At 43.2% G+C, this 27,793-nt stretch overlaps 1 protein-coding gene across 1 annotated transcript in view; it reads right to left on the bottom strand.

The window, feature by feature from the left end:
• The window catches only part of LOC143896662 (discoidin domain-containing receptor 2), a 163,406-nt gene extending 141,633 nt beyond the window's left edge, over positions 1–21,773 (bottom strand). Inside the window, exon 1 of the mRNA XM_077404628.1 lies at positions 21,427–21,773. The gene's annotated coding sequence lies outside the window, so the exon portion shown is untranslated. The remainder of the gene's footprint in view (positions 1–21,426) is intronic.
• Positions 21,774–27,793: the final 6,020 nt, after the last annotated feature.

The following is a 27,793-nucleotide window of genomic DNA, read 5'->3' as shown; positions in this document are numbered from 1 at the left end:
ATGCCATGGTTGACTACGTATACGAGGTATGTATGTAGGAGGTATATACGGAAAGCCCCCTAAAAAACTGTATCTCCTAAAACTGTACCTCCTATGACACGTCCGTGCACGTCCGCGTTGAGTGCCTTCGCGAATGTCTTTTATGTAACACGTGCATGGAAAGTGGCCCATTGCGCACGCTACGCGTGCGTGATAGACCCCTTTCCACGCATTTGCAACATAAAATAGGGTGTGCAAGCCGTGCGTAATGATGAAAATTCACGAGCCTTCGGCTCGTGCGTCAACTCCGCACCCGTGAATTTTCATCTTACAGCACTTTTTGCACAAATAACTATTGTACGAGGTACATATGTAGGAGGTACACATTTGTACGAGGTACATATGTACGTACAAAGTACGTATGTACGGAGTACATACGGGAAGCCCCCTAAAAAACTGTACCTCCTAAAATTGTATCTCCTAAAAAATTGTACCGGTGAATTTATAAGTGCGGTACCTCCAATCGGTACCTCCTCCTTTATCAGTACCTCGTGTATTCCGTACCTCGTGCTACTGTACCGGGAAAAGTATCTCCTAGCAGCATGTAACTCAAAATGTCATTTCCATTTAGAAATTAGTACCTCAAATTTGGAGATACTACGCGGTACATGCTTAAGAGTGTGGTTGCACTCCTTTCAGAAAGCATTCATTCGCACAAACGTTTCGAACAGTAGCGATAAAATCTCGCGGTTTGATAACTCTCTCTCTCTTCTCTCTCTCTCTCTCTCTCTCTTCTCTCTCTCTCTCTCTCTCTCTCTCTCTCTCTCTCTTCTCTCTCTTTTGATCCTTCTCGAGTAGGTACTAGTAGGGGCGGTCTCTTTCCGAGATACCCTCCCCCTCCCCCTCTCCCCACGCAGTCCGACCCGCATTTGCCTTTCTCTCGGTCGAGGCCTTCTGCTCTTTGCCGCTTTCAAGGAATATTAATTACGACCGCCTCACAAAAGACACCGACCGGAAGTTTTCGCCGGCTATCAAATGCAGAACAGGTTAATTAAATTCTCGCTGCCGCGTGCGCGTTCGGCGCGGCGCAAAAGGGCCCCGCGACGCACGGCACAATGCCGGGGTCAGAATGCCACGGGGCACTGTTAATTAGGCATCCGCGATGAATAGCATTGCGATATACATCCGGAAACACTTATAGTCAGCGTCACGGCGTCTGTCGTCCGTCTGGCGTCGAGTAATTCTATAATAGAGAACCTGTGTAATTTTGACGCTCGAGGAAATTAAACAAAATTATATGTTCTTGCAAATTGTTTAATGAATGAAACAGCTAATATAAAATCACAATAGAAGTAAAATTTAAAACATAGTTGTAAATATGTAATTATATATAGACATAATACCAACGTTACAAGAAATTTTTTGTTTAAAACCAGTTATTTTGCTTTATTCATTATAAATACAAGCAGAGAAATAATAAATTAAAAAAGAATGTTAATTATATTGATAGTAATACTTTTATTTTTCACATAAACTTGTAGAAATAGAAGTATCATAAAAAGTTCTTAATAAAACTAAAAATCCATCGCCATGCAATTAATTTTAACACATACACAACGCGAACTTGTTTACAATGTTTGCATCCATATGATTCTACAATATTTGATACAATTGGTATTATATCTGGATAATAGAGAATATGTGTATGTATTGTTCTCTTTTTGTGCTATACGCTCGCAAATATTTTTGACAATGCAAAAATTGAACTGGACGCCGGCTGCAAACAGGAGCGCGCGTTAGTTACGCGGCCTGGAGTACGAGACCATGTAAATGGCTTGTTTTTGCCGGCGGCTATGCATGGGCGTATACTGCACACGCGGCCGCCGCCGGCTTCTGAGCTAATTAGGCGATATCATCGATGCGCGGCCAATGAGGATTGATTTTCATGTATGCGCGGGCAGATCCGTACGAGCTTAATTGGATAGAGAATGCCACCGCATGCAGTTTATATTGATCGGAATGTTCACATCAACGATGTAATCATATTTGTCCAGGCATGCTTTGGGAGAGAGCCTGCCGTCTGTCCCGTCATGTTTGCTTAATAATTATGGATCGATTTTGGGACCGGATAATATTGACCCTCGATACTGCCGTGTAACGCTCCATCGTGCCGCATGATGCAGTGCCACGGTGCACGCGCGCGTGTCAACCGAAAATCACACGTTGACACACGGACGTGCCAGACTACACGCGGGGGAATTCGCCGGCACGCTTTTGTCCGGGGGAACCGGGTCCGGGTTTTTTTTTTTTCATTTTCAAATTAAGCCGCATTTCGACGATTCCGTAATGAACGCTGCATGCCTCATTTTTTCCTCGCCGAGCGCACCGCTGTAAATAAACTGAAAGAGAAAAAAAGAGAGAGAATGTGTCGACGCGATAACGTCTCTATCGGTGCGCTCAACTGCGAGAATCGTAAAGCGAAGTTTTCGTGATCGAGAGATATTCCCGTCGTTGAACACTGGAAACAGCTACTAAAAATGCGGCGGGTTGTCGGGTTCGGTTGTCGCGAGGACGCGGTGGCTTTTAATTAACGACATGGTGGAGGGACGGTCGGCGGGGAGACCCCCGACACAGAGCGAGAATCCAGCGTCGGTGATCACCGCGGAGATATGTAACGCTGTGTACGCTGCGATGGTGGCCTATATAAACCCCTGCGGGGATTACACGTGCATACGTGCGTAAACCCGAAGCTGAATGGCCGATGTGGACGCCGCGCTGGCCCGTACAGCTATTCCATCCGTTGGAAATGCGCGAATGAACGGACAAGCCCATTTATGTGTACGCGGACTTCCGAAAGCATCGCGTGACACTGGCGAGCTTGTGCTCATTCGTCAAATTCCAACTGAAAAATATAGCGGAGCGCAATTCCATTTCGAGGTCTGATTAGCCGGCTGGTATTAGCGGCAAGAACATTGCCCATTTTATCAAGAGGTTTTGGACCATGCACACACTTGGCTTCTATATGCATTTGTAGAGGAAAGGTTGGTGGAAATAATAATAACATTTGTCTCAAAAACGTGAAAAATATTTTCTGGGGCGTGAATATTTCGCATATTACCTTATGTAATATTAACTAATAGGTATACTAAAAACTTTGTACTATTTAAAACTGAAATATTATATTTATATCACTATTTATATAAAATAATATTTTTTATAATATCGTCCAGACTTTCTTGCGCCCAGGGCACTTTCCCGGGATGACAAACGGTAACGAACAAACTTATTGTTTGTTCGGCTAATTGTAAGTCAGTCGTAACGGCTGGTTTGCATTTTTTGCTAAAAAAAAAACTTAAACACAAGAATCAAGCTATTATCAGAGCATATTAAAAATATTTTTACATCATTTTCTGACAGTTCTGACGATGAAGGTAATGATAATGAATAGGTATTAACACTGGCAATTTAACCGGTCATAACTTTTTCCGCCCAGAACTTAAACTTATTTTTCTAATAATGTACAACAATACCTAATACAAAACGGCGTATGATTCTATGTTGTGCGCCAATGGCCCATTTTAGGCGAGGTTGTTTGAGCAAAAAAAAGTGCGGTAAAATAAAATCCGCGGTCCTGTAAAAACAGCGAATATAAAAATATTTTCTTCTTCCGTTAAATATGTAATATAGGTCAACGTTATGCAAATACCGTAGCTTTTTAAAAGCATATCTTTTAAAACGGCGTTTTATCAAGCTGTTAGATTATTTTAAACTACAGTCCAAATACGTCAGGCTGCAACTGCATTTTGTGGTACAATGATAATGGAGTTAGAATTGCTGATATTAAGCAATTAAGTGCATTTAGATGCAAATGCACGAAGCTGCCGCGAGTGCTTATTGATCGGCGATATATTATCTGCATAACGTAACTAACCAATAGTATTATATCTGCATTTAACATTTATTTTGCCTGCCGTCCAAACAAGTCGAGCATGTTTTCGATACGAATGCCACTGCGAGACATTAATTCGTACGTTGAATATAATGAATTACATTTGCAGTGTCGCGTTAGCACATTATCGAAAAGTGGTTACTTCGAGTTTTCCGACTCATTATTTCGGTAATTAAGACCGGAAGTTACCGGCGCGGTCGCGGTCGCCGAGATTCGACCCGCGTGTAATTCTAAAAGCATATCATATTATCGCGCGGGGTAGCGCTAGTAAAATAACTTCTATAAATGGTGCATACGCGTGCACGTTTGTGTATGCCGGTCTGGTGTTAAATGCCGAAAAGTGTTCCGTGCGCATGGCAGGGTGTAGGTGTTACACGTATCCCAAGAGGTACCGGTGCATGTCGGGCTAATTGATTCCCAACGACGACAACGACGACGACGGGGACGAGGACAAGGACGCGTGCACGTGTCACGGGCACGTATCAGCGCAGTTCATGTGCATATGCATATGGCGAGGCTCGTTTATGTATATGAAGATCGATTTTGCGATCTATACGACGTTGGATAAGGTGTCTTCTTCGGATCTAGCCGTTGGTAAAATTCAAATGCGACGCGAGGAGATGTCGCGCGAATTTTTGCTTCATTTTTGTGTAAAAACTCGGGACGTACATCGGATTTTAATTAACGCGCGATATCGCGTATTCGAAAGTATCGCGATAAATCGGTAAACGCCGCGCAATAAACACCGAGTTAAGAGTCGGAGGAATTAAATTTAAATCGCGGTTTAATTGCACAATTAGCACGCAATGCGACGTATATTGAAGATCGTATATTGAAGAGAGTGCGTTGATACATTACATGAGTACTCTATACACGTTACGAATTAGAATTAAAAGCATACGCTTTTTCCATTGTTACCATAAAAATTAATTTTTTAATATCTTTTAACAACGAGAGAGAGAGAGTAGTTTCATATATATATATATATATATATATATATATATATATATATATATATATATAGAAGATATATATAGATGTATTATATATAGATGTATTATAGATATATATAGATGTATTATATTTCTGTCGTATATATATATATATACGACAGAAATATAATACATTTATTTAACGATTTTTAGAGCAAATTATAACGCAGCAATTATTAGTTTCAATCGCTTCTATTTTTCTCTATATAATCTGAATCCTGCGAGCTCAATGATTTTGTTGATAAACCCTTTATTATTTGAAACGCAAGCAAATTGTACAATTTAATATAAATACCTCTGCACATTCTCTCTTTCTCTCTCTCCACGTGAATCTATCTTTTTGTCGTATTCAACGAGGATTAATATCACGCATCACACCTATCTCTAATTATTTCAATGATTATTATTACTGATCACTGTCATTATTATCTTGTTAAAATTATCGTTACAATGATCACGATTATATTAATTTTTTCCTTATATTCTCATGGAACAAAGCCTTTAATTCTTCCATTTCACATTCACTCTAAAAAATCTAAAGTAAGACATGTTTGAATTTCAAACATTTTTCTACAGAAAGTGACTGATTTTCAGACATCAGTCATCAAAATGTGTTTGATATTCAAACAGCGCTATACTCAGTTATTTTTCCTCATTGCACAAAGTTCTTCAAATGTTTGATACTAAAGCATTAAATATAGTAAGAGTTTATATGCAACTTACTTCGGTGATCAGTCAAACGTTTTTGTAAAAATAAGACAGTTTCCTCTTTTCAAACATTTTTGAAGCTGATTTGAAATCAAACACTTTTGGTCTTAAAAGAAATACAAATGACGCAGCAGCCTAATGCTCACAGTGACGATATTGGTGGTTGATTCCCTCAGAACACTTTTGAAGAAAGTAGTTTTATTAAAGTTTTAGGTAAACAGAATTTTGAAAATACTCATACTTATACATCCGTTTACTTATACTTGTTTGTTTTATTAAAAAAATACTTTATAAATATACTTTTTTCATAAATATATTCACGAACACAGAATTTCGTAATGAGCCGGCACTGGTTTCTGACGTTCACCCAAGATGATTTTTGAAAAAATTATATATTTGCGCTGGTTATGACATGTAGACTATGTATAACACTTATGATACATTAACATTAAATTAAGAAATGGTCTACCACGTAAGGCAGTTGGCTCACGATCCAGAGGTCCCGAGTTCGAATCCCACCAAGGTGTTTTTTCAAATACAAAAAAATATTTATAATCATAGACTGCATCTTAAGAAACAAATTTAGTTAAAAAAAATAATAAAAATTTGAAATAAATATTTTTTTTGTTGGGTAAATATTCGTTTTAAAGTATTATTATAATTCCTCTAGCATTAAGAGGACTACAATATGAAAAACGTCTTATTCTCAAACATGCTGTCTTACAAGGTGTTTGATAGTCAGTTACTTATAAATGATGAAAAGTAGTACAAGGAAAAACAACTTATAAATCAAACACTTATTTCTTAGAGTGTTCATATGCATGTCACGTTCGCCGTAAGTAGCAATTAATAATATCTTCCGCACATTGCGATATTCGACTTTATATAATTTTTTTCTTACAGCTTTTTTCTCGTTTACAGGGATATATATGTATATCAAAAGAAGCGAATACGCGTGTACCTTCGACGTGCAACCTCCATTTTATTAGAATAGTTTGGCCTTAAGTTTTTTAATAGAACCCGAGAACACGGGCTGGGCCTTTCTTGCCTATTATTACGAACCGAGAGACTAAAGTTTTTACAGTGGCGCGTAACTTATGAGAAAAGTGGTTAGCGCGACCGACACTAAAAATTTTTTAGCTCAAGTCCCTCTATACACCAGTCAGTGTTTTATATTACACGATAATAAAATTATGTTTTAACTCTATAAAATAACTCCATACATTAATATCTTATTTTTATACACCATTATTCTTTAAAATAACTGTCTCACGCTAATCTATCTAAGGCCTATAACCTTCTCCACTTAGAGACTAACTCCATTTTGCAAAAATTCAACAGTTTAAATTTAATTTCTGAAATACCTAGTGACTATTTTTTCTATATTGTTTAGATACTATATACCGGTTCTTTCGTACAATAAAAGAATTCTTATGGCGCATATCCTTGGCACAGTGCCTGATAGCTAAATTATTTTTGCGATAATATCGCGCGGTTATTGTTATTGGACGCGATAGGGATATTTGCTTCGTCGAGGCGTGCGGAATCCGATACGTCCACCCACCCTCGCCCAGTCATGGCGAAATTTGTACGTTGCCCGCTTTGGCAGCTTACGTCGACAGTTTGAATCGTTTCCGCGAGCGGCTATCTTTCATTCACGGTAGGCGATATTTGGCCTTTTCATTAAGCGACGAATGCCGCTTGATTAATGGAGTTTGGTTACCGCGCTTGTCGTTGGTTTCCATCGCCGCAAGCCGACAAACGCGTCAGTCACTACGCGCTCGGAGTTTGTGGAAACGAGGGTAGGAGCGAAGGTTTTAGCGGAAATCCACGACGTGGATTGGTGACGGAGAGCTGGCGAAACGGGTTTTCACGTGATGGAAAGAGGCGGTTTTGCAAGGCGCACTAAGAGAACTTACAATTAGAGAAGAGAGTGTAAAAGTAATAATTCTTCCATTTGAATCCATCAGTCAATTATTAGATGTTTTAAAACCTTCGCCCGCATAGGTGGGTCGTTTTCGTCCGGGCGAAAATCAAATGTAGTTGTAACTTTTGAAAACGGGTAGAGAGGGCGCCACTGCGCATCCGTAAAAAAAGTTATGCTCCGAGAACCCGCCTACCGAGTTTCAAGGCGCCAGTCCCCCTCCGGCCGTCACAAGAGACACGTAATTCTTGAAAGAACGAGGTTTGCGGCGAACACTTAAATACTTCATTTCAAAATAATTGCATGCAATATGTTTTTTATGAAAGGTACGCTTTTCCTCTTCAATTCCCTTTTTTATTCATTTCGATATCTTTATTTGTCTTAAAGTAATGATTTTTTGAGTAAAAAATGATTTTACCAGTTGTAGTTGTAGTTGCTCCATTTTTTAAATACAAATTATGTAAAAAAATCAAATTGTTTATAATTTAATAATAGATACTTTAAATTAAAGGTTTGAATTACCTCTATGAATTTTTTCAGATTTTTTTGTAACACTTTAACACTTTAAAAAAACGTCAGGACGAAAACGACCCACGTATGCGGCGTAAAGGTGCCAAAAAAACCTATGCGGGCGAAGGGTTAATAAGTCCCATTTCTTTCAAAAATTTGACGTGTTTAATAAAAAAAAATATGAAAAATATATAACATGTAAAAAATATAATTTAAATTATATCATAGAATACGCAACAATAATAATTTTCAAATAAAATCTTAGATATAAATACGTCTTTTAAGTATAGAATTTGCCAAAAATGACCTACAATTTTATGCGGCTCAATTTTGACCATCAGTTATTACTTTCTGGCGAGATGTGCCAGTACCAAGAAAAGAAATATTGGCCTATCCCGTATTTCACGTAAATGAAATGCGGCATATTGGACCGTGAAAAAGCGACGTATACGATAGCGCGCGTGCTTCGTTGTATAAAATTGCTTTCACTTAGATCACTGCACGTCAAAGGAGAAATAATGATCAAAAAAAAATCGGACGCTTGAAAAAGACTCAAAATATGCACAAATCTTATACTAGACTATATGTATACTGCGCTTGTTTTATTTTCACAGAGGTGCATATACAGTATATAGTATTGTATATGCGATTACCGGTACGTGGACAACTCCGGCTAATGAAAAATGTTTGTGTGAAAGGGATGTAAGTGCATTATATCAAAAACGAAATGCGATCCTCGACCAGTGTATATAAAATACCCCTTCGCGCACGCGGCGCATGCGCGTAGACGACGATATCTATATCTCTACCGCATATGGGAATGAAGCGGCGCGCTGAATAACCGTCATCGCGACTCTCGTTTCCGCATAGTTTTCGTATATAAAAAAGTTGACGCGAATTCAACGCGGTAGATAAATACGCGGATCGACGAACGATTTCGCCAAAACGAGACCGCCAACGTCGGCGATCAACGTCGCGTAACGTGCGCGACCGCGCTGGATTCGCGCAAGGAGTACGACGCGCGATACGTTAAAAATCCGTTTTATAGCAAAGCGAATATGTACGTGTGTATCTTCGCCGACATTATAAAATACTTTTGCGCCGGTGCGCATCAAAAACGGAATTCGCGTTTGTTTCTCCCTTGTAAAAAAAGCACCATCGGTACGCACACACGTCGCGCGCGTATATTTCCTTCAAAGGGGCAAAGAATGTCTCTCTGTGTGGCGGTGCGCCCAGACAGGTATGCGTATACGCGCACAGACACGCGGACACGCGTGTTATAAAACACTTTTGCGCAATGTGCGTGCATCGGTGGTTGTACGATCCACATGCGAGCAGACCCCTCCGGCTCCTTTTCACGAGTGCATATAATACGATCTCATTTTATTCTGCATCTCTTCCTCTCTTCCCGGACCCCTCCGTTATCGTTTGCGTGCGTATAATGTCGGCGGACGGCGGGCGCTACGCAGCGAGAGGAAAAAAGCTCCTGGCCTTTTCCGACGTTTTCTCGTTTCGCAGGTATTCGCCCGTATACCCCTGGCGTACCTCTGCCCCGGCTTCGATTCTCGTTAACCCCCGCGATCCTAGGAGTTTTCTATCACCGAGCCAGTCACGAGTGAGCATTTTCGTTTATACGCGTAATTAAACAAGAGAATATTTTTTTGAAACAAGAATTATTTAAACGCTGCAGTAGACAGTGTATCATGACATTTTGAACCGTCCACTGGTGTGTGTGTGTACTTGAAGTAAACATTAAATAAATTTCTGAGAAAATCCCAGAATTAATATATTTTCTTTTATTAGGCGATTTTTTATCCTTGTTTTACAATAAAACTATTCTAATCATGAAAGATATTTGAAGCAAAAGATATATATCCATTCTCCTCGATTTGGAGATTGCATTTTTTTGATTTTCGATTTTATGACATAAAAAATGACTAAATAAAAAAAAGTCAACAAGACATCTTCTTCTAAAATATTTATGTTTCTATCTAGCTTCTGTCTCTTATTATGCATCATATAATCTAGAATACGCGTATAAAATCGCTTTTCGACTAACCGAAGAACACGACAATGGCTGAGAGAGCCTAGATTCGAACATAACTCGGGCATATAACGGTATTCGTTGTTTTTGAAACTATTACATCATCGGTGGAACGACGATATGCTCGCGGTATAACTACATTGTCATTGACGTGGTCTGGCCACGAGGGTAGAGGAATGGCGATCGTCGACGGTCGTCGCAATGATAATCGAGAGGTTAACGATCGCGTGTGCGGCGTGGACGGAGGTATAGCGTAGAAAACAACGTGACGCGCCGCTATTGATTGTTACGTCGCTCCGCAGCTACGGCGGCGGCGGTGGCGGAGTAACGTCGTGCGTAAACGAGCGAGACGCCGAGGGGGTGGCCCCGAAGGGGGTGAGAAAGGGAGGAAACGGATAGTCGACGAGCGAGTTAAGAGATGGAGAAAGAGAGAGAGAGAGAGAGAGAGAGAGAGAGAGAGAGAGAGAGAGAGAGAGAGAGAGAGAGAGAGAGAGAGAGGAAGAGAGGAAAAAGGAGAACAAGACACGAAGACGGTGCATGGGAGAGAAACAGCGAGAGAATGCGCGAGAGCGTATGCCGTTGCAGGCTTCGACCCTCTCGACGTAACAAATTGTTTATTGCCACATGCTCGACTCTCACACCGTACGGAATATAGGGGGGTTGCTGCTCGGCCTCGCGATTCTGCCGGTCCTGCCGACACCCTGCGCCGACCTTTCGCCCATCGGTATCGCTTAAGCCCATTTCCCTTCCTTCCGACCATGTCTCATGTCACGGCGCATACACGCACGCACCGTGGGCTAGTTTCGCCACCACCCTCCTCGAGGAGAATGGGAACGGACCGTTGTTTTTTTATTACTCGCTGGATCACGCGTGGATTCGGCACCGCGCGCGTGCGGTCCAATAATGCGGACGCACAATGCGCGATGCGTAAGCACGGAGGCTCCTTTTCTCCTTTTGTCCGCTGGCATTACGTAGGCCGGATGGAACGACCGGGAAATATCTGGAATATTCTCTTTTCCCCCTCTCTTTCTCTCTATCTCTGCGCTTTGTGGACATTGGATGGAGGATATGGAGCGAGGGATCTTCTTTCGAGAGACACGACTCCATTATGAGAATCATAAGAACGCGATATAGACATTTTTAAGGATCACGATTTCGAGAGGATCCCGACCGAGAGTGCCATAATCGTCATCGACCGATCGTCGTTCGGCATTACGGACTTGAACTGGAAGAGGGCGATTTTCGCTTTCGACGTGCTCGCGATTCATCCTGATAACACGCGCGCGCTCTTTCGGTCCGCAAAACTGGTATCGCGCGTAATATCATTCCGGATACCTATCTCCGAAGTCAGATCCGAATGCATCGAGGCGCCTAAGTGTCGGCAGAAATAATCGGTGAAGGCGCTTAAGGCGCTTAAGGAAATGGTTCCGCGCTCGATCTCTAATCACTAATTACTCTGACGGCTGGAGCGCTCGGAAGAGAGCACTCAGCTCCGATGACTTTAATGGCCCGTGATTGTTGTTCGGCAAAAATTCAACCGCTAACTAACCGATATAGAAACATCGGCGTTGTAAAAGGTCAAGTTGCGAAGCCCCCGAGGATTCTCAATAGAGGAAGTTCGAACGAGAATGAACGGGAACGCGGTTCTTGCAGAAGCCCAGGTTATTTCAAAGAGGAAGAACCGCGAGTACACAAAGAGTACAGCAAGACCGGGGGCTGGGGAGAACAAAGAGAGGGGTCACGGGCGGGGCCGGAGGAAGAAACAGGAATTGAAACAACCGGGGGAGGTTGAGAGAAGAGACCGGGTGCAGTTCACCGGACAGTCGTTATCTTATTACCGATATCGCATCGCCACTCGCACCTCCGCCGCCGCCGCTACCGCTTTTCCTCCCCCGTCCTGAACAAATGTTTGCGCCGCGCTGCCGTGGACAGATAGCGGCGCGAAGCAACGGTAGACTGGTCCTGCAGGGAACCGCTTCCTGTTTGCCTTCGGGTACGCCACGGTGCGCACCCACACACACACACACACACACACACACACACACACACACACATGCATACATAATACAAGCATCGCGCTGATCGCGCGCGATTTCACGCGGATCTGCCGAAAGAAGCTATCCGGCAGTCGGTTACCCCCTCTGTTCGGAAGTTTGCATCCGTTCGCGTGTACCGAACACTTCCTACGGCGATGCAGGTTACATGGGGGATGCGCGCTTTCGTAATACGCCAGGTGAAACGTATCGTACATCCGGCGCCCTAACTTCCTCATCTTGTCTGAGCGAGCTAATAGGTCGGATAAACATGTACTTTTCGCCGTATGTATTACGCCCAAGTACGCTCTTACATTATTTCATTTTAATTGTATATAGTTTCTCATTTTCCACTTATAGTACAGCAATACAACTATTTTTCAAAGAGGAGAGATTTTTAATATATTTTATGTTAAAATATAGAAAAGTTCATATATATACTGTTGTACATCTGTAGTATATGCTTGAAAATAATTTTCTTCGAGTATATTTGTTAGATTGATACCCATAAGAAAACTACATTATTTCTATAACACAATTTAATAATTTATTTTTCGTAATTATACATATTATTAATTTAAAATAAAATTATTATACTTTAATAATTATTAACTCTTTTGAGAAATTTCTTAATCTCTATTGTATTTGCGCGAGCTATAGAATCGAAAAATATCGTATAATAAGTTATATTATTGTAATATGCAAGAGAAAGTACGTCAAAGACTTTTCCGCACTACAATACGCTATTAAATTACGCTGAGTTATCACGGTTCGGAAGTTTGTGCTTGCTGACTTCCGATGCAGCCTCGGTATAGGATGGATATGCACTTTCATAATCTATCGCTGATATATGTAAGGCGCGTTTAGAGTAAACTTCCTGATTAACTTTACGTGTGAACTGTTTCATAATAATGAAGATAAATATTCATATTTTTCATCGACGCGAGTTCTGTGGCAAGATTTGTGAAGGAATCTTTCTGCAATACGTTATATCAATTTTGCAGAAGATATCCGTTAAAATTCAGTATTATTGCAACACGAAAATATACAATTTGTAATTTATTTTTCAATTTTCTTTAGAAACTTTTGAATCCAAAATATAAAAGTAAAAATTTTAGTTTCAAAAGTTTACAGTAATAAAAATATTTTGACGCAGTACAAATTAAAAAGAGTAAAATAGAGAAAGATATCGATTTTGACACCATTTTCTAGGGGAAATTGTGAATTAAACCGAGTTATTACGTTACGGAAATTTGTAGCTATTTTCACGATGACGTTGTAGAAGCATTTTGTACATTCATAATACGCATTCATAATACGCTATCGTTTTAGCTATAAATATATTATGCGCGCTTTAAACGAACTTTCTGATTATGTTTATGACCAAGCTGTCGCTCGGTAATGAAGATAAATACACGCACGCTTTATCGTCGCATGATTTGTCGACGGCTATACGGGAAAATGCGTTCTGCGGGAAATTATTGTAAATAATTACGTCGACAAAGGGAGCCCGTATAAGCGAACGTGGGCGTCACACTATTTTTATAAAAAAAAAAACCCCCAAGTTATGTGAAGTTATTGTACATTTGAGAAAATTGCTTCTTTCAATATCAAAAAATAAAGATGTAATCAGAGATACAAATTACAAACCGTATTTTCTCGGAGAAAAAGTTTACGAACTTTAAGAAAAATATAAAAAGAGACAGAAAGAAAGAGAGCTTCATTGTTTCTGCGAGACAGAGTAACTGTCTACAGAAATTAATTATCCGCTACGTGTTACTTTGTCGGCGACGTTATCTTATTATAACAGCCTAGTCGCGTAAGTATTTCTTAATGATACGTAACTCGTACTTTCACGGTGAGATTAATTGAGACAAATATCAGCGGAGCGCCAAGCGACTACTCCTTACGCCATAAACATGGCTAGCTAAGTCCTGCGTGTCGTCCTGAACAGGACTATACTTGTAAGCAGGAGTTTGCACCTATATACTCGGGGGGAGGGGGGTCGTCGAGCACTTTCTACGATGACGCAATCCTCAAGTGAACACACGCACTTTCGTAATACGCTAACCACGCGCTCGTATATATTTATTTCGCGGCAAATGCGTACCGCGTGTAAAAGTTCTCGTTATGCACGGGCTAACGACACCGAGGAAGGCGGACACGTGCGGTACCGGTTCGCGATTTATGGAGAAGGATTAGATCTGATAAGCGATCATTTTAGTAGAGCGTTGCGACGGTTCATCGTCGGGAAAACTGATGTATTTGCCACCAAATGGATCGATATGCGATCCGCGAATTGCACGATTACGTGCGTGCAGCGAGGGAAATTTAATGGAGCAGCGTCTAACACGGTCTCTCTCTCTCTCTCTCTCTCTCTCTCTCTCTCTCTCTCTCTCTCCCCCCCTCTCTCTCTCTCTCTCTCTCTCTCTCCCTCCCCCCCTCTCTCTCTCTCTCTCTCTCTTTCTCCTTCGATCGTACCTGTTTTCATCTGAATTCACAGACTGAGTTCCTGCTACTCTTAGTACATTTAGTCTTAGCTTCTTCCTTAACGTGAAATTATCTTGCGATATTAGTGTTTTCTTAAGTCAAGTTCTGTTTAGATCATTCTTTGTTATCTTTTCCTAGTTTTAAGTTGCGTCATACTTTTGTTGCGTTAGTGTTTCTCTGGTTTTAGCTGCGTACAGTTTATATTAAGCTGTGTTTATACTTAAGTAGCGTGTTTTTTGTATTTTAGTGTATATTTTGTATTTTTATAGTACTTTGCTATCCTTGCGCTTTAGCTTTGCTTGGGCATAAATATACTGATCAATCAATCAATCAATCTCTCTCTCTCTCTCAGATTTTATTCCACGGCGACTCTTTTCTACCAAAACTCGGCGATACGTAATCTCGAGGAGTGACGATGGCGAGGCACCGATTTAAAGGTAACGTAACGCCACGTCACGCCACGCCATTACCTGCCTCAGTTGCTTTTATATTCGCTTTACTGGCCGTCCCGCAAGCTGTGCGAGGCTGCACGCTGCACTGCGTTCCTTCAAAGTTGAACGACAACTCGAGACAGCCCCGGGAGACGAGATCAGCGGCGGTAAACCGTGACGAACGAATGCGCGAGCGCTTGTCAGATTATCCGGAAGGTATAGCTCGCAGATACGGGCATGCAGCCTCGCGGGAGATAAACTGGCGCAACGGCTTTCGCCTAATCACTAACGTGGGCTGCTAATCTTGCGCGACGAATAGGCCCTCGCGGATTTGGATTAACCAGTCCTTTCGTTGTGCGGACTCGCGCGACTGTCGCTCCACTTTCGTTAACTGCCTAGTAAAATTGGTACGCGACGCATAAATTCAGCGAAACGTGAATGGTATGCAGATTTTATAGAGCGAAAGATAAAACTGTAGGAAATGTAATATTATCGTAAACGAGATATATAAACACCTCGCGTAATTGAAATAGTTTCTAAACGTGAGTGGAATTATCTCCGAGTGTTATGCTCGTAACGTAACTTTCCACAGGAAATTAGATATCAGAATATTTTTCAATGTACGCGAAAGAGACGCGATTGCGATACTTGTATATTATTAATGCGATCGTGTCTTACCGATAGAAAGCATAAGCATACAAAATGGAGTCAAGAGTCTCCGGAAATAAATTACAAAAGTTTACTTATGAGCGAAATAAAGATAGTTGCGAGAACGTCTAGCCGCTAGAAATCGATACTTTAATCGCACGCCGTACCAAATGATATCGAGCAGAAAATGAGAACGTAATCACACGGGCATAATCGCATGCGAAACGAGTCGATTATTCATTAAACGAGCGCTATAAATCGTTTCGACGTGACGATGCGGCGCGACGCACGCAATGGCACTTCACGACCGGCCATCGGTTGATTATACGATAAATATTTCCTAGGCGGCGAGATTAGATTAAGTTTTGGCACGGCGCCTGTGATGCGGCGGTTCATGATGCTATACCGGCGTGAAATGCTGCAGTGAATCGCGGAGTGATTGCGATTACGTGCCGACGATGACCCAATGTCGTCACGCTTGCCGGCTGATCTTATAATTACCGCGGCGCAGATACAATCGCTAATAACTATGCTAGCTTCAATAGTTTTTACCCCGTGAATCATTGCTCGACTCTTCTCTGACTTACAAAATGACTGCTAGCAGAGTGAAGTGATATTAACAATTATATTGTGTTATTCTTATAGAAATCTTAATATATCTGTTCTTACTATACACTGAAAAAAATTAATTATTTGTAAAAAAAGAGATTTTTTGAATTTAGTTTCCTTAATTCAAAGAAGTATTGGGTAGATTTAAGAAAAAATTTTTCTGAGTTTAAAATATTTTCTCGAATCTACCTAATACCATCTTTGAATTAAAAAAGGGAAACTAAAATTTAAAGAAATATATTTTCTTGCAAATAAGTCTTGCAAATTTTTTTTTCCGGTGTATAGTTGAGCGATTTAATAACAAAAATACAATAAAAAATAAAAGGAATAATTAAGATACCAGATAATACATAAATAGATGTAGATATAATGTGATAATATATATTTCTTCAATAAATATTTAATAAATGCAGAAACATTATATTGAATTGTACATATGAAGCAATGAACGCGAAATAATTTCAACGTCAAAATATTGATTTTCCAACTCTAAATTTTTTAATTCAATTTCACATTTTGTATGGCTTTTGTGAAATATAATTATAATAATGTGTATTATTAAAAATACTACATTAATCCGGGACAACTCGAGAGGCAAAGTATCGACCTACCGAAAATTCGGTCACCTTTTATCAGAGACTCAACTTATTCCGCTTAAATTCTTATTCAAAGATCGGTCTGCGCCTTGGTAACAGCCACCTCAATCCCGCGGTTTGCTGAACATCCACTCGAGTGGGTCTGCTTCTCTTCACCCGGAAAGACTTACCGCAGAATTTTCCAAATTTTCGTTCACTCAGCTTTTGTAAAGCCGATGACGATAAAGTAATTTCGTATATATACATATTGTATTACCATCCCCAATATTTTACAAAATTACGTACAAAAAAAGAATCCCATCTCTTTTCAATATACAATGGCATAGAACGAAGTAGATATTCGCGAAGCGAAATAAAGTTTCCCCGTTGAAAAACGTCCACCCTAATGTTTACATTTCATTTCGTAATTAAAAACGCAGCAATTAATTTTAATCAAGCGACGCGCAAGATGAAAAACGCGGCGCCGAGGCGCGTTGATTTTTAATCGCCCCCGCTACTCTTTTTTGTACTTTCATTGTGGTTACACCCGTATTTACCGTATCCAGCCGAAAATGAACCGTTGTCAAGGGAGTGCCATTTGTACCGGAAATGTATATAGTTCGACTATACATTAGAGGCACGCGCGAACGTGCATGCACGCTCGCCCCGTCGGAGCGTTAATTTCATTGTTCTGTTTATTTCCCGTGAATAAAATTAAAATAGCTTCTCTCGGACACGAGAGGGCCTTGACACGGGCGGGATGTGCGGCGCGGCGGTACGCGCGAAATGGGAACGGGTAAGGGCCGGCCCAGGAGGTAGAAGGACCTTATTGTGACTCCACCTTTTTAATTAAAGTTTGAAACTGAAGTGGAAAGCGCATGCGAGAGGCGCTCTCGAGGCGGGCGAAACGCGGGCGCATAAAATAGTCAAGTGTAGCCTTCCCGGCAGTAGCATAGTGAGCACTGTCATCTCGCTTGTTTAACATTCTGCCCATCATAAAATGAGTGGCTGGGCTGAGTCGACCGAATATCTCGTTGTCGAGATGTAATTTCTGGAAACATGTAATTTACCGGTAGGTTGTCATGTTTAGCTGATATATATTCTCCAATGATGGAAGCGGCGATGAAAAATTATCGAGAGAATTTCTTGTCGACGAAACAGTTTGAAATGAACTTCTGCATACGCGTCGCCGAATATAAAATAAATTAAAACAAATGGTATTATCTTTTTGCTATTACTTTTCTATTGAAAGCGGACCACGTAGAAACCGACATAAACACGCGCGCGACTAGCGCAATCTGCACCGGTGTCTCGTATCTAATTCGCTTTCTTAAGCTTTATAGCGCTATTCTATTGTCTACAGGCACCATTAATTTCGCTAATGGTTAATCGATAGACAGGCGAGTTGCGGCTACCTATCCTACGGTCGCAGTTCACGTGTAATTGTACGGATTCGAGCGATCCGCATGAAGCAAAAAGTACAATAAAGCTACAATAAAGGTACTCGGGCTGGGGTATGCTCTATAGCTATCAGGAACGGCAGTCGGTAGTTAGACACCTGTTCTCTGCGCGGCACAGATACTACATACTGACTGTATACGAGAGCGGGCGCGCGTGTGTGTGCAAGTGCGCGCGCGCGCGCGATCGTTGCGCGAGGAAAATGAGAAAAAGGCAAAGCCGACGAGAGGGACAAGACACGAGGAGTGATCGGGAAGAGGAATTATAACCGGCGAGAACGGAAGGTGCTATTTATTATCAGCCTCGTGGGGCACAATGGCTCTCGCAACTGCTGATTGATGTTCTCGCCTTTAGTCACTGTCGGACGTGTGCTATATTTACAACAATCCGCCTAACCCCCGTACATCATCGAAGAAAAGCATGGCACCCGCCGCGCGCGAGAAGCGAGCACGCGCGAACCCGCGCGCGTTTCCGCTCTCCCCCCCCCTTTCCCTCCTCCGCGCCCTTTCGCGAGATTCTATTATTCCCCCCATCGCGCTGATTTGCGCTATAAACTTCGGTAATTAAAGTGATAGAATTATTCAACGGCGCGGTGTAGCCGCGCCCCGATATGAATCCGTATTCGCGCGGGAGCGAGCGAGCGTGCGTGCGTGTTCTACGCTCGCTATTTACACAATTTCGAAATATACGTTCGACGGTACAATTCGTCGTTTGTCCACAAAGAGAACCTATTTTGATGGAGCGCGCGCTACGTATGCGGGTTGCCAAACGCGCCGATTGCCGAGTTAATTATTTACGCAGCGAATTTATCACGAAAATGTTATGACCGATAAATTACACGGGAGTTAAAATTCAGAGAAATATATGCACCGACTGGACGGTAGTTGTATCGAGCGCTCTCCGATGCGTACAAATCGGACCGTGGACCTAGAAATATCGCTAATCGATCGACCGTCAGTAAGTACAATCAGCTGAACAAGTCGTCGTCCAACGACGACTGGCAGCAGAAGCCCATTCTACCTAAGAATGTGACGTGTGCCACGCACAGTCGCACACAGGAGCTTACGTGACGAGAATTTAGTTATCGCGTTGGAAGCAACCAGTGGCGCAGATCCCCCCCATGCGGTTACGTCGTACACCTCGCGGTAAACGTTCGCAAAGCGTCCCTAAAAAGGATCTTAACGCCCGTGACTTCAACCAAACGCGCGTTCGCGTAGCGAGGAATTTCATGCAAATTTTTTTATTATTTTTTTTTTATTTTTACGTTTCCGCCCGAGAACGCGAAATCTCGGAGTGTGTCGCGATGAATCAGTCGGAGTGGCTGGCTGGCTGGCTGGCTGGCTGGCTGGCTGGCTGGCGCGCGCGCCGAGGATGCGCTTTCCGCGTCGTCAGTATCGCGATCATTTAACTCCCCGAGCCGGAGGCTCGATAACGTAAGCGCGCCGCTCCGCTTTATCTCGGCCCTATCTCGCGAGGCCGCGTTATTAATTGCGTGCCGGCGAAGTCGCTCAATTGCCGAGAAATTGTCGGCACAAAGCGATCCTCGGAGAGAGAGAGAAAGAGAGAGAGAGAGAGAAAAAGAGAGAGAAAACCCGACGCCAACGAAAGAGACGCGTGACGCGATTATCGCATCAGTGACAATCGCCGAGAGTCTGCTGCTCGCTCCGCTCGCTCGCGTCGAAAGGGCAACACGTTCCGCGCGCTTGACCGTGCTCCGAGCGCGTAATAATGGAACGCAAACTGCGCCGGTGTTTACCGTGGCCGGTGATCGTTCAGGATCACGCGAACGCACGCTTCGATCTGTCACGGTGACAGCTGACCTCCTTGACGACGAAAGATTTCCGCATCCTTCTTATCGTCGAGACACGCGAGCATTTCCCTTTAAAAATTATCATTTATTTTTGCCGATCACGACGTACGTGTTTCTCTCCGAACGCGACGATCGCGCGATGTTGCTCCGAAAAGTTGCGGGACGTTCTCTTAGGCCCAGTTTCACACAAGTGTCGGTTAATTTTTAATCTTAGATTAACTCACTCTTCGTCTCCTTCTAACGTCCCCCTTAGAAAGAGGGGGTTTCACTTGTGTGAAACTGGGCCTTAAAGGAGTTACTTGAATATCTCTCTTTTTATACGTGGCATATCAAATAATTTGTATTGAATCATAAATCTTCTTATCTTGTCGCTAATAATAATTAGTCCGAGTAAGGATAATATGTGGGGATATAATCGTACTCAAGGACGACTGATGTTCTCTTTTTAGTTTCTTTAGCAAATTCCGACATACTACAATTCATCATGTTACATATCATGTTGCAATTTGCAAAGTTTTATATATGCAAGGGCGCACTGATTACAAATTATACTCAATTTGAATAATTTCTAACCATTCCTATATAAGTCGTCGCTGCTCCTACTTAATGTGTTGTTAATTTAACTAAATGGAGTTAAAATAACAAATTTCAACACGCATGGTAGTTACTAACAGAATGTCATTTAACTCAAGATATCGGTTTAAATTTCATCTTTTAATATTTAACAATGTGCAGAGAGCGTTTTTAAACGATCCAGCAACTCCACGAGGTGTGCCTCTTTGCGGCAAGCTACTAACTCTCCGTCATTTAATTAAATGCTCAAGCAACTGTAATTAATTTTAAAAAAAATCAAGCTTCCGCTCGACACAACAACAGAGACCGCATTCTCGAGCCTCGAGCCTACCCTAATGATTTTCGTATGCAACTTTCTATTTGAAAAGCATTGAATTTCGCATGCGAGTTTCATGAAAACGATTCGAGAATAGGGCCCCAGGTCTATTTTCTGTTGCTGCGCTGCTGAATTAGTGCACACTGGTGCAGCAAGTTGGAGTAAAACAAAATATACTTGTCTCAATCTAACTTGTTGCACCAGTTCACTAGTGTACTATAGTTCAGCAGTTCAGCAACAGGAAACAGACCTAAATGTATGTTGAGATTAAAACGAGAATATGAGAAACGCTCATGGTTCCAAGAGTATCGCATTCTCGAAGTGCAAAAAGGGTTAGTTTCATTCAATATAAGCGGATGCGGAAAGCGAGCACTCACGTTTAGTGACAGTCGCGTACGCCGCAAGCTCCCGTTATCGTGCCGCAGTGTGCTCACCGGTGAGATCTTCCCTCCTTCTCCTGCCACTCTCTCGCACTGCCACCCCGCGATTCGCCGTCCGATTATCGCGTTTCACAAAGTGCCGTCATCGCCACCGAGCACACCACACTCTTTCGCGACGCGCGTCACCGTGGAAAACAATCGGGACGCGGGCTGTCAGCGCGGCGAATAGAATACTCTCACGCGGCCGTGTGCTTTTTCGCGCGACCGTACGAGCCCCGGGTACCGGGCGAACCGACGTGAGCAGTGCGTACCCCTCGCGACCCCGTGACGGACTGAGGATCTTGTCCGTTGTCGACGGTGCAGCGCCGCCGTGACCCGTGGCGACACCGCGAACTAAATCCGCGCCCGCACATATACGCGCCGCGAGTATCACCGGCGCGGCGCGGTCCACAGTCCGCTTCTCCTCGTCTCTTCCTTCCGCCAATTTTTAACCCTTCGGGTACGGGGTACGGCGCAGTACGGCGCGACGGTGCTCGCTGGTGCCCGGGTGCCCCCTTTTCATCCCCTCGAATTTCGGAGCTGTGAATGAGAGAGGTAAGTATGCGAATTATCTGCGTTTTATTTACTTTTGTCGTCTTGACTTTAAAGCGCTTCTACATAAGTCGCGATTTGCGAAACGTAGTTCGCGTATCACCGCACGATATACACACAGAAAGGTTAAAATTGACATGTAAGCTGTGCGTATATATCTTGCGTTTCGCGACTTGCGAATTATAGAGATAGAGGCGCCTTTAGAGTAGGAATGACGCTTTGAGTATAGGTATATATGTTTTTCAATTTAGAAGGGGGAGGGATTCGGTATTCGGACAAAACGAGAAAGATGAAACGGATGTAATGCGGCATTTTTTTTTTCAGCTGCACAGAGCGTGGAACGCGAAGTAATCGAGTTTTTGCAACCGTCGAACCGGCGTAGTTTTTGCATTGTTTCTGCTCCCTGTTACCGAGACCGTAAATATACTATCCAGCACAGAGTGAATATGAATACGACTTCATTACCGTAGTTATGTGTACACTTTGCGAAATGAATAAAATGTTTCAGCAGCGGAGCGATATTACCAGACAGACTCTGCTGGTAATTAATATGTAAAATTTACATGCACTATAAATAAGTGATGTAGCAGTATGTGCCCGGTACGAAGTAGCGGGCCAAAGTTATCGAGGAGGAAAAAAATACGATTCATTAATTTTACATTTTTAATTCGTATGAGTAACATAAATTTTCTATCTTCCATACAAACTATAGCAAACATTTTGGTGCTGCGAAAGGTTCGAAAAAAATATGATAGCAGAATCGTATTCCTCAACTAATTTTAATTGAGCAGAACTTTAATCTAAGAGCGCTCTAGTGAAGAAGTTATATATATTTCGAGTTTTATCAGAAAGCAGCAGAAAAGAGAAGCCGGCGTCGCGAATTAATTTTTTTCTAAGAAACAATCGATTTATTAATTTTACAATTTTGATTCGTATAAGGAACATTTTCCTATCTTCTATAACGAACTATAGCATTTTGTGCTGCGAAAGGTTCGAGAAAGATACGACAGCAGAATCGTATTTCTGCTTTCGTTCGACTAATTTTAATTGAACAGAACTTTAAATCTAAGCGCTCTGGTGAAGAAGTTATTTCGTGGTGGATATTAAAAAGCAGCAGGAAGGGAGAAGCCGGCGTCGCGAATTAATTTTTTCCTAAGAAACAATCGTCTTTTTAAATTACTCAAGACACCGACTTCCGTCCTGCGGACGGAAGAAAGCGCGGGGACATTTTGCATAATGCATATGTCATATAGACGTTGATGGGGTTAAACTTGGCTATATTCCATCGTGCTTTCTAATGTTTCCAGCTTGCGTCTCGCCCCAAGACGTTGGCGTGGTGCGGTTTCGCGTTGCTCTCTTTCCCACCGGGTTTTACGGTTCACGGTTCGAGAGCGAGAGGAGGTCCGACGTGGTTCGTCTCGTTCGACGAGCGGCGAACGTCGACGCGCGGGAATCCGGAGCGGGATGGAGGACTCTCTCTCGTGTAAGTGCCATGGCACCGTCGTCGTTCCGAAATATATATCGTTGCGGTAGGTCGCGCGGGAAGATCGTCCGTGGTGCCCGGAGAACGAAAGACGCAATTATCGGTTAGCGTGGCGCGCCCCGACGACGCTGCCTCGGTTCGGTTGCTTACGCCATTTTACCGTATTGCTTGTACATTACCGCTTTTCTTCGGGACTCGGGCTTTATTTACCTGACGTTAAACTTGCGCGCAGACTCCCCCTGCGATTCTGTATTAATGAAAGGAGGGAAGTTTTCAGGATAAAAGAGAGAATTAAGCAAGGATTATATATTCTCTCTCTCTTTAACAGAAACGCGTACCATTATTATATATAAAATATATTAATAGCGAGCGAGGGGAGAGAAACTTATTCTCTCCCCTCGCTCGTGGAGAGACTGAGAGTTAAAATACTAGCAAAATTTCGATTGTACGGATGAATCTTTCCTCGGAGGATAGAGTGGGTGATTAGGTAACTTTTGTTCCGGAGAGGAGAACTTTGAAACACATCGCGCGGGACAAAAATGAAGATTCTCGTTAATGAAAGTTTGTAATTCGCCGATTCGTCGATAAAAATTACTTTTTGTGCATATCGAGCTGTATCGCAGCTGTTTATTGAGTTTGCGATTTATCTCTCCCTCGAAATGACCCAGATTTTCAGGGTCGTCTCCAACTCGGCTCTCTCCACGCTTTTTCAAACCACAAATCTCTCGTACCCGCAGATGTGGACACACGGTGTAATTTAGCCTCTCCGATTTGGGTCGACATCCATTGTGCCGAGGAGGTACTAAACGGCTGATCGGAAACATCGGCGAGCATTGTGGCGACACGGATCGAGAACAATATCGCGTGTCCATGAATCAGGCATACCCTCCACTCGAGACGTCGGCGTCCGATCTGCCCGGCGTAAGCCCGTGTGCACCGATAATGTCAGCCGATAGCGCGGGATCGGCCGGCCGAATCAATCAGCAGATATATCTCGCGATCCGCGAGGGTCCGTCTAGAATGGGCATAGTTCGCAGTTCAGGTTCACGGATGTAGGATACGCGGGGAGGACAAGTCTCGTTTCATTCCGAGATGCTGCGCGCATATGGGGGGAGGGGAGGAGGGATGTTTCGTGCAATCTGCCGCGACTCGCGTCCGTTGTAAACTGGGCATGTAATGTATTTGGCGGGGAAAGGGGAGGTGGGAGCTGGGAGCTATTGCTTTCGGCTGGAGTTACGAGAGGAGCGCGACCCTCCGGAACGACGAGCTTATGGTCTCGTACGAGGCCAAATACGAGGCACTTAAGCGGCGACCGCGCTGACCCGCGCGCCGCCGCGTCCCCGACTCCGTTTGTCTCGGCGAGCCATCGCCTTTGACAATTCCCCTAACTTGTTCCGAGAAGCTCCACCGGAGCATTGCTTACTCGCGACCGTTTCGAGACTTGGTGTGTCGTCTCGTTACGTAAGTGGTATACGTCTTCGCTTTACGACGTTCGTAAATCAATGGAGTCGCGACGAACGTCGAATTCTCATTAGTCGCTCGTGTGGCGCGCGACGATCCGCGTCGTACATTTTTCGCCTAAAATGACGTTAGGAGCACTTATTTCACCGGCGAATCGAAAGAATCGGATATCCATCGCGATGCAATCCTTCGCGGCCAAAGGGAGCTTTTTCCAACGAGTAATTTCTTTGTGATTAGTGGCTCGGGGCCATCGGCTTACTCGGCCACGAGCAAAAGAAAACGTGGGATTGTTTCCTCGAGCTGCTGCTCGAGCTGCCGTTGTTACCGCGCCCCGCTCTCCTAAAGCAAGCTTAGATTTAGTGCCACGTGGAAATAAACGCTTTCGCCGCGGTGAACAACAAGAATCGTTCGTTACGTTAATGACAGGTTTCTTCGGGCAAATGGGAAACTCGGAGCTCTCTCTTTCTCTCTCTCTCTCTTTTTCTCGTATCGAACAAGAACTCGCGCCCCTTTTCATCGAAATGAAATATCTTCGTGCGCCGCGTCGGCCGAATACCGACGCCAATTAATCGCGCTGATGCTGATTAATCCTCTGTAATTTGGTAAACATCGCGGAAGCGACGCACACCTTCTTCGACCCGCCATTAACCGGATAACGCAAAATCGTTCCCTCCCCTCTTCTCCCCCCCCCCCGCGCCACCATCGGAAACAATGTTTCTGTAGTGAGAGAGCGACCATAAATCTCGGCCGCGTCTTTCGTTCGCGCGCCCCGGAAGTTTTCGCGTCTTATATTCGTCGGGTTTCGAAGGGCCTGGCGCGGCGGCGCGCCCGCTCGATATTTTGTTATGCCATTAATAACCACTGTGTCTCGCTTCTCGGTAACAGGCTTTCTCAATTAATCTACGTTACGAGTGTGCCGAATGGCGCAGGGGGGAGAGAATGTAAAAGCTCGAAAATTAATATTAATGCGCGGAGCGCGGAGAAATCCATGCCATTCGTAGAACATGGGGCGAACCGATATTTTACGCAGCGATGTCAATGGCTAATGAAAACGTCGAATAATCCGATGCCGGGCGTAGGGTATTCTTCGTATTGTTTCGCACCGCGGCGCACCTTTGTCGCCAATAAAATTGTTTCACCGACAATTTGCGTTATGCCAGTAAATTGCTCCTCCGAGTGGTTATGCGACGAAAATCGTCGAAAAGTGAAACTCGTTTGTCGCCTCGTTTAAATTCGTCCGCGCGCGTCGCGCGATCGTAGTTCGATATTCTTCAATTAATCCATCGTATCTATATACCCATTATATTGAAACGTTTCCTTTTTGCACGATTTGTGTCTCTGATCCGTTTGACAAAATTAGTTTGTTGACTCACAAAACTAAAAGCGACGTGAGGTGGCGGAAAATCGGCGTCGATTAGGAAAAGGAGAAAATATATTTTTTTCCCTTCTTTCCGAGAATCGAGTTGTATGAGTCACACGGTCGGTTTTACTCGCTGCACGAGAGCGAAAAGTTACATCGCAAATTTTAATGCGGTGTCCGCTCGAACGAATGACTTCGTATAAAAACTGCCGGCCTCAGAAGGACCGGTAAAACGGATCGCTTTTTTACGTGTCACTGCGCTTACCTTGGATTCGCACGACTCCAACGGAGCATGTGCACGTTACTTGCACCTTATACGCGGGGCTGGGTTCGCGTGAACGAATACGAATTGTTACCGCGGTAAGCAATCTCCAGCGATTGTCGGATAGGCTCACAAATCACAATTCATTTATTATGGTTCTTACACCTGCTTCAATTTCCAAACAATAAACCGTTTCCAAAATTGTAATTCGTAAAGCATTTCATATTCATATGCCCATCCTCTCGTAATTCGGGTTATTTAACGCTTTGCTGCCCGGCGGAATATTATTGAGGCTTCGTTTGATTTACATAGATTGCATATGGCAGTAGTATTAATTAATGCAATGATTAAAAGACCGCTATGAAATAATTCAGATAATATTAATTGCGGCACATGTTATTAAAATATTCACGTCCCGCTGATGAGTTTGCAGTCGCGCCGATAATGCTTTTGTATACGAATATACCGTTTTGATACCGTTGTACATTCTTAATGTCCGATCACGATAAAATGCGACGTTTAATCCGCTGGTCAGCTTTCGTATCAGAGCGAATCCTGCCTCTCTCCTCCTCCCCCGCCCCCCGATAACTTGATCGACTGTTATTCCACATTAAACGCATATCTTCGTCAACCGAACTGTGTTCGCGAGCGGTGTACCGTTGGGCTTCGTACATTCGATGAGCCGCGATATTTCCATATTAACGCGCATCAATGTCAGTTATCGGCTGAAATTAGTCGAATAATTTGTTCACCGATGCGAAACGGCGCGGATAGCACGGCGCGGGGAGACACGGACGGAGAGAGCGTGCGGGAACGACAGAACGTGGGACGAAAGAGCGAGAAGACTGCGTAGAGATCCGCGGTTGTTGTTGGAATTTCATAAATCCCCATTGAGTCGCAATTGGTACCAACTGCGGACAAACAACCTCCGAGGTCCTAATTATTTTTTCCTCTCCGTGCAATATTGACATCGCTTGCTCGTTTCACGTTTATACTCTATTTAAACTTTCTCGATGACTCTATTCGCTTGTGGCTGTCACTCGATTTTATACCGTTCGCTTTTCGAGTGAATATTTTTTTAGGTAACATTTTCAACGAAAATACTTGTTCGTATAATACACTGGACGTACATACGTGGCGCAACAGCACGCAAACATATGGACATGTATGGCCCGCGTCGATAATACGGGATACTTTTGTACGTATT

The sequence above is a fragment of the Temnothorax americanus genome, unplaced genomic scaffold (genome assembly GCF_048541705.1).
Source record: "Temnothorax americanus isolate GAGA-0224 unplaced genomic scaffold, ASM4854170v1 Scaffold19, whole genome shotgun sequence".
Classification (NCBI taxonomy): domain Eukaryota; kingdom Metazoa; phylum Arthropoda; class Insecta; order Hymenoptera; family Formicidae; genus Temnothorax; species Temnothorax americanus.
Note: the sequence above shows the minus strand (reverse complement) of the source record. Positions and strands in the feature narration are given on the sequence as shown.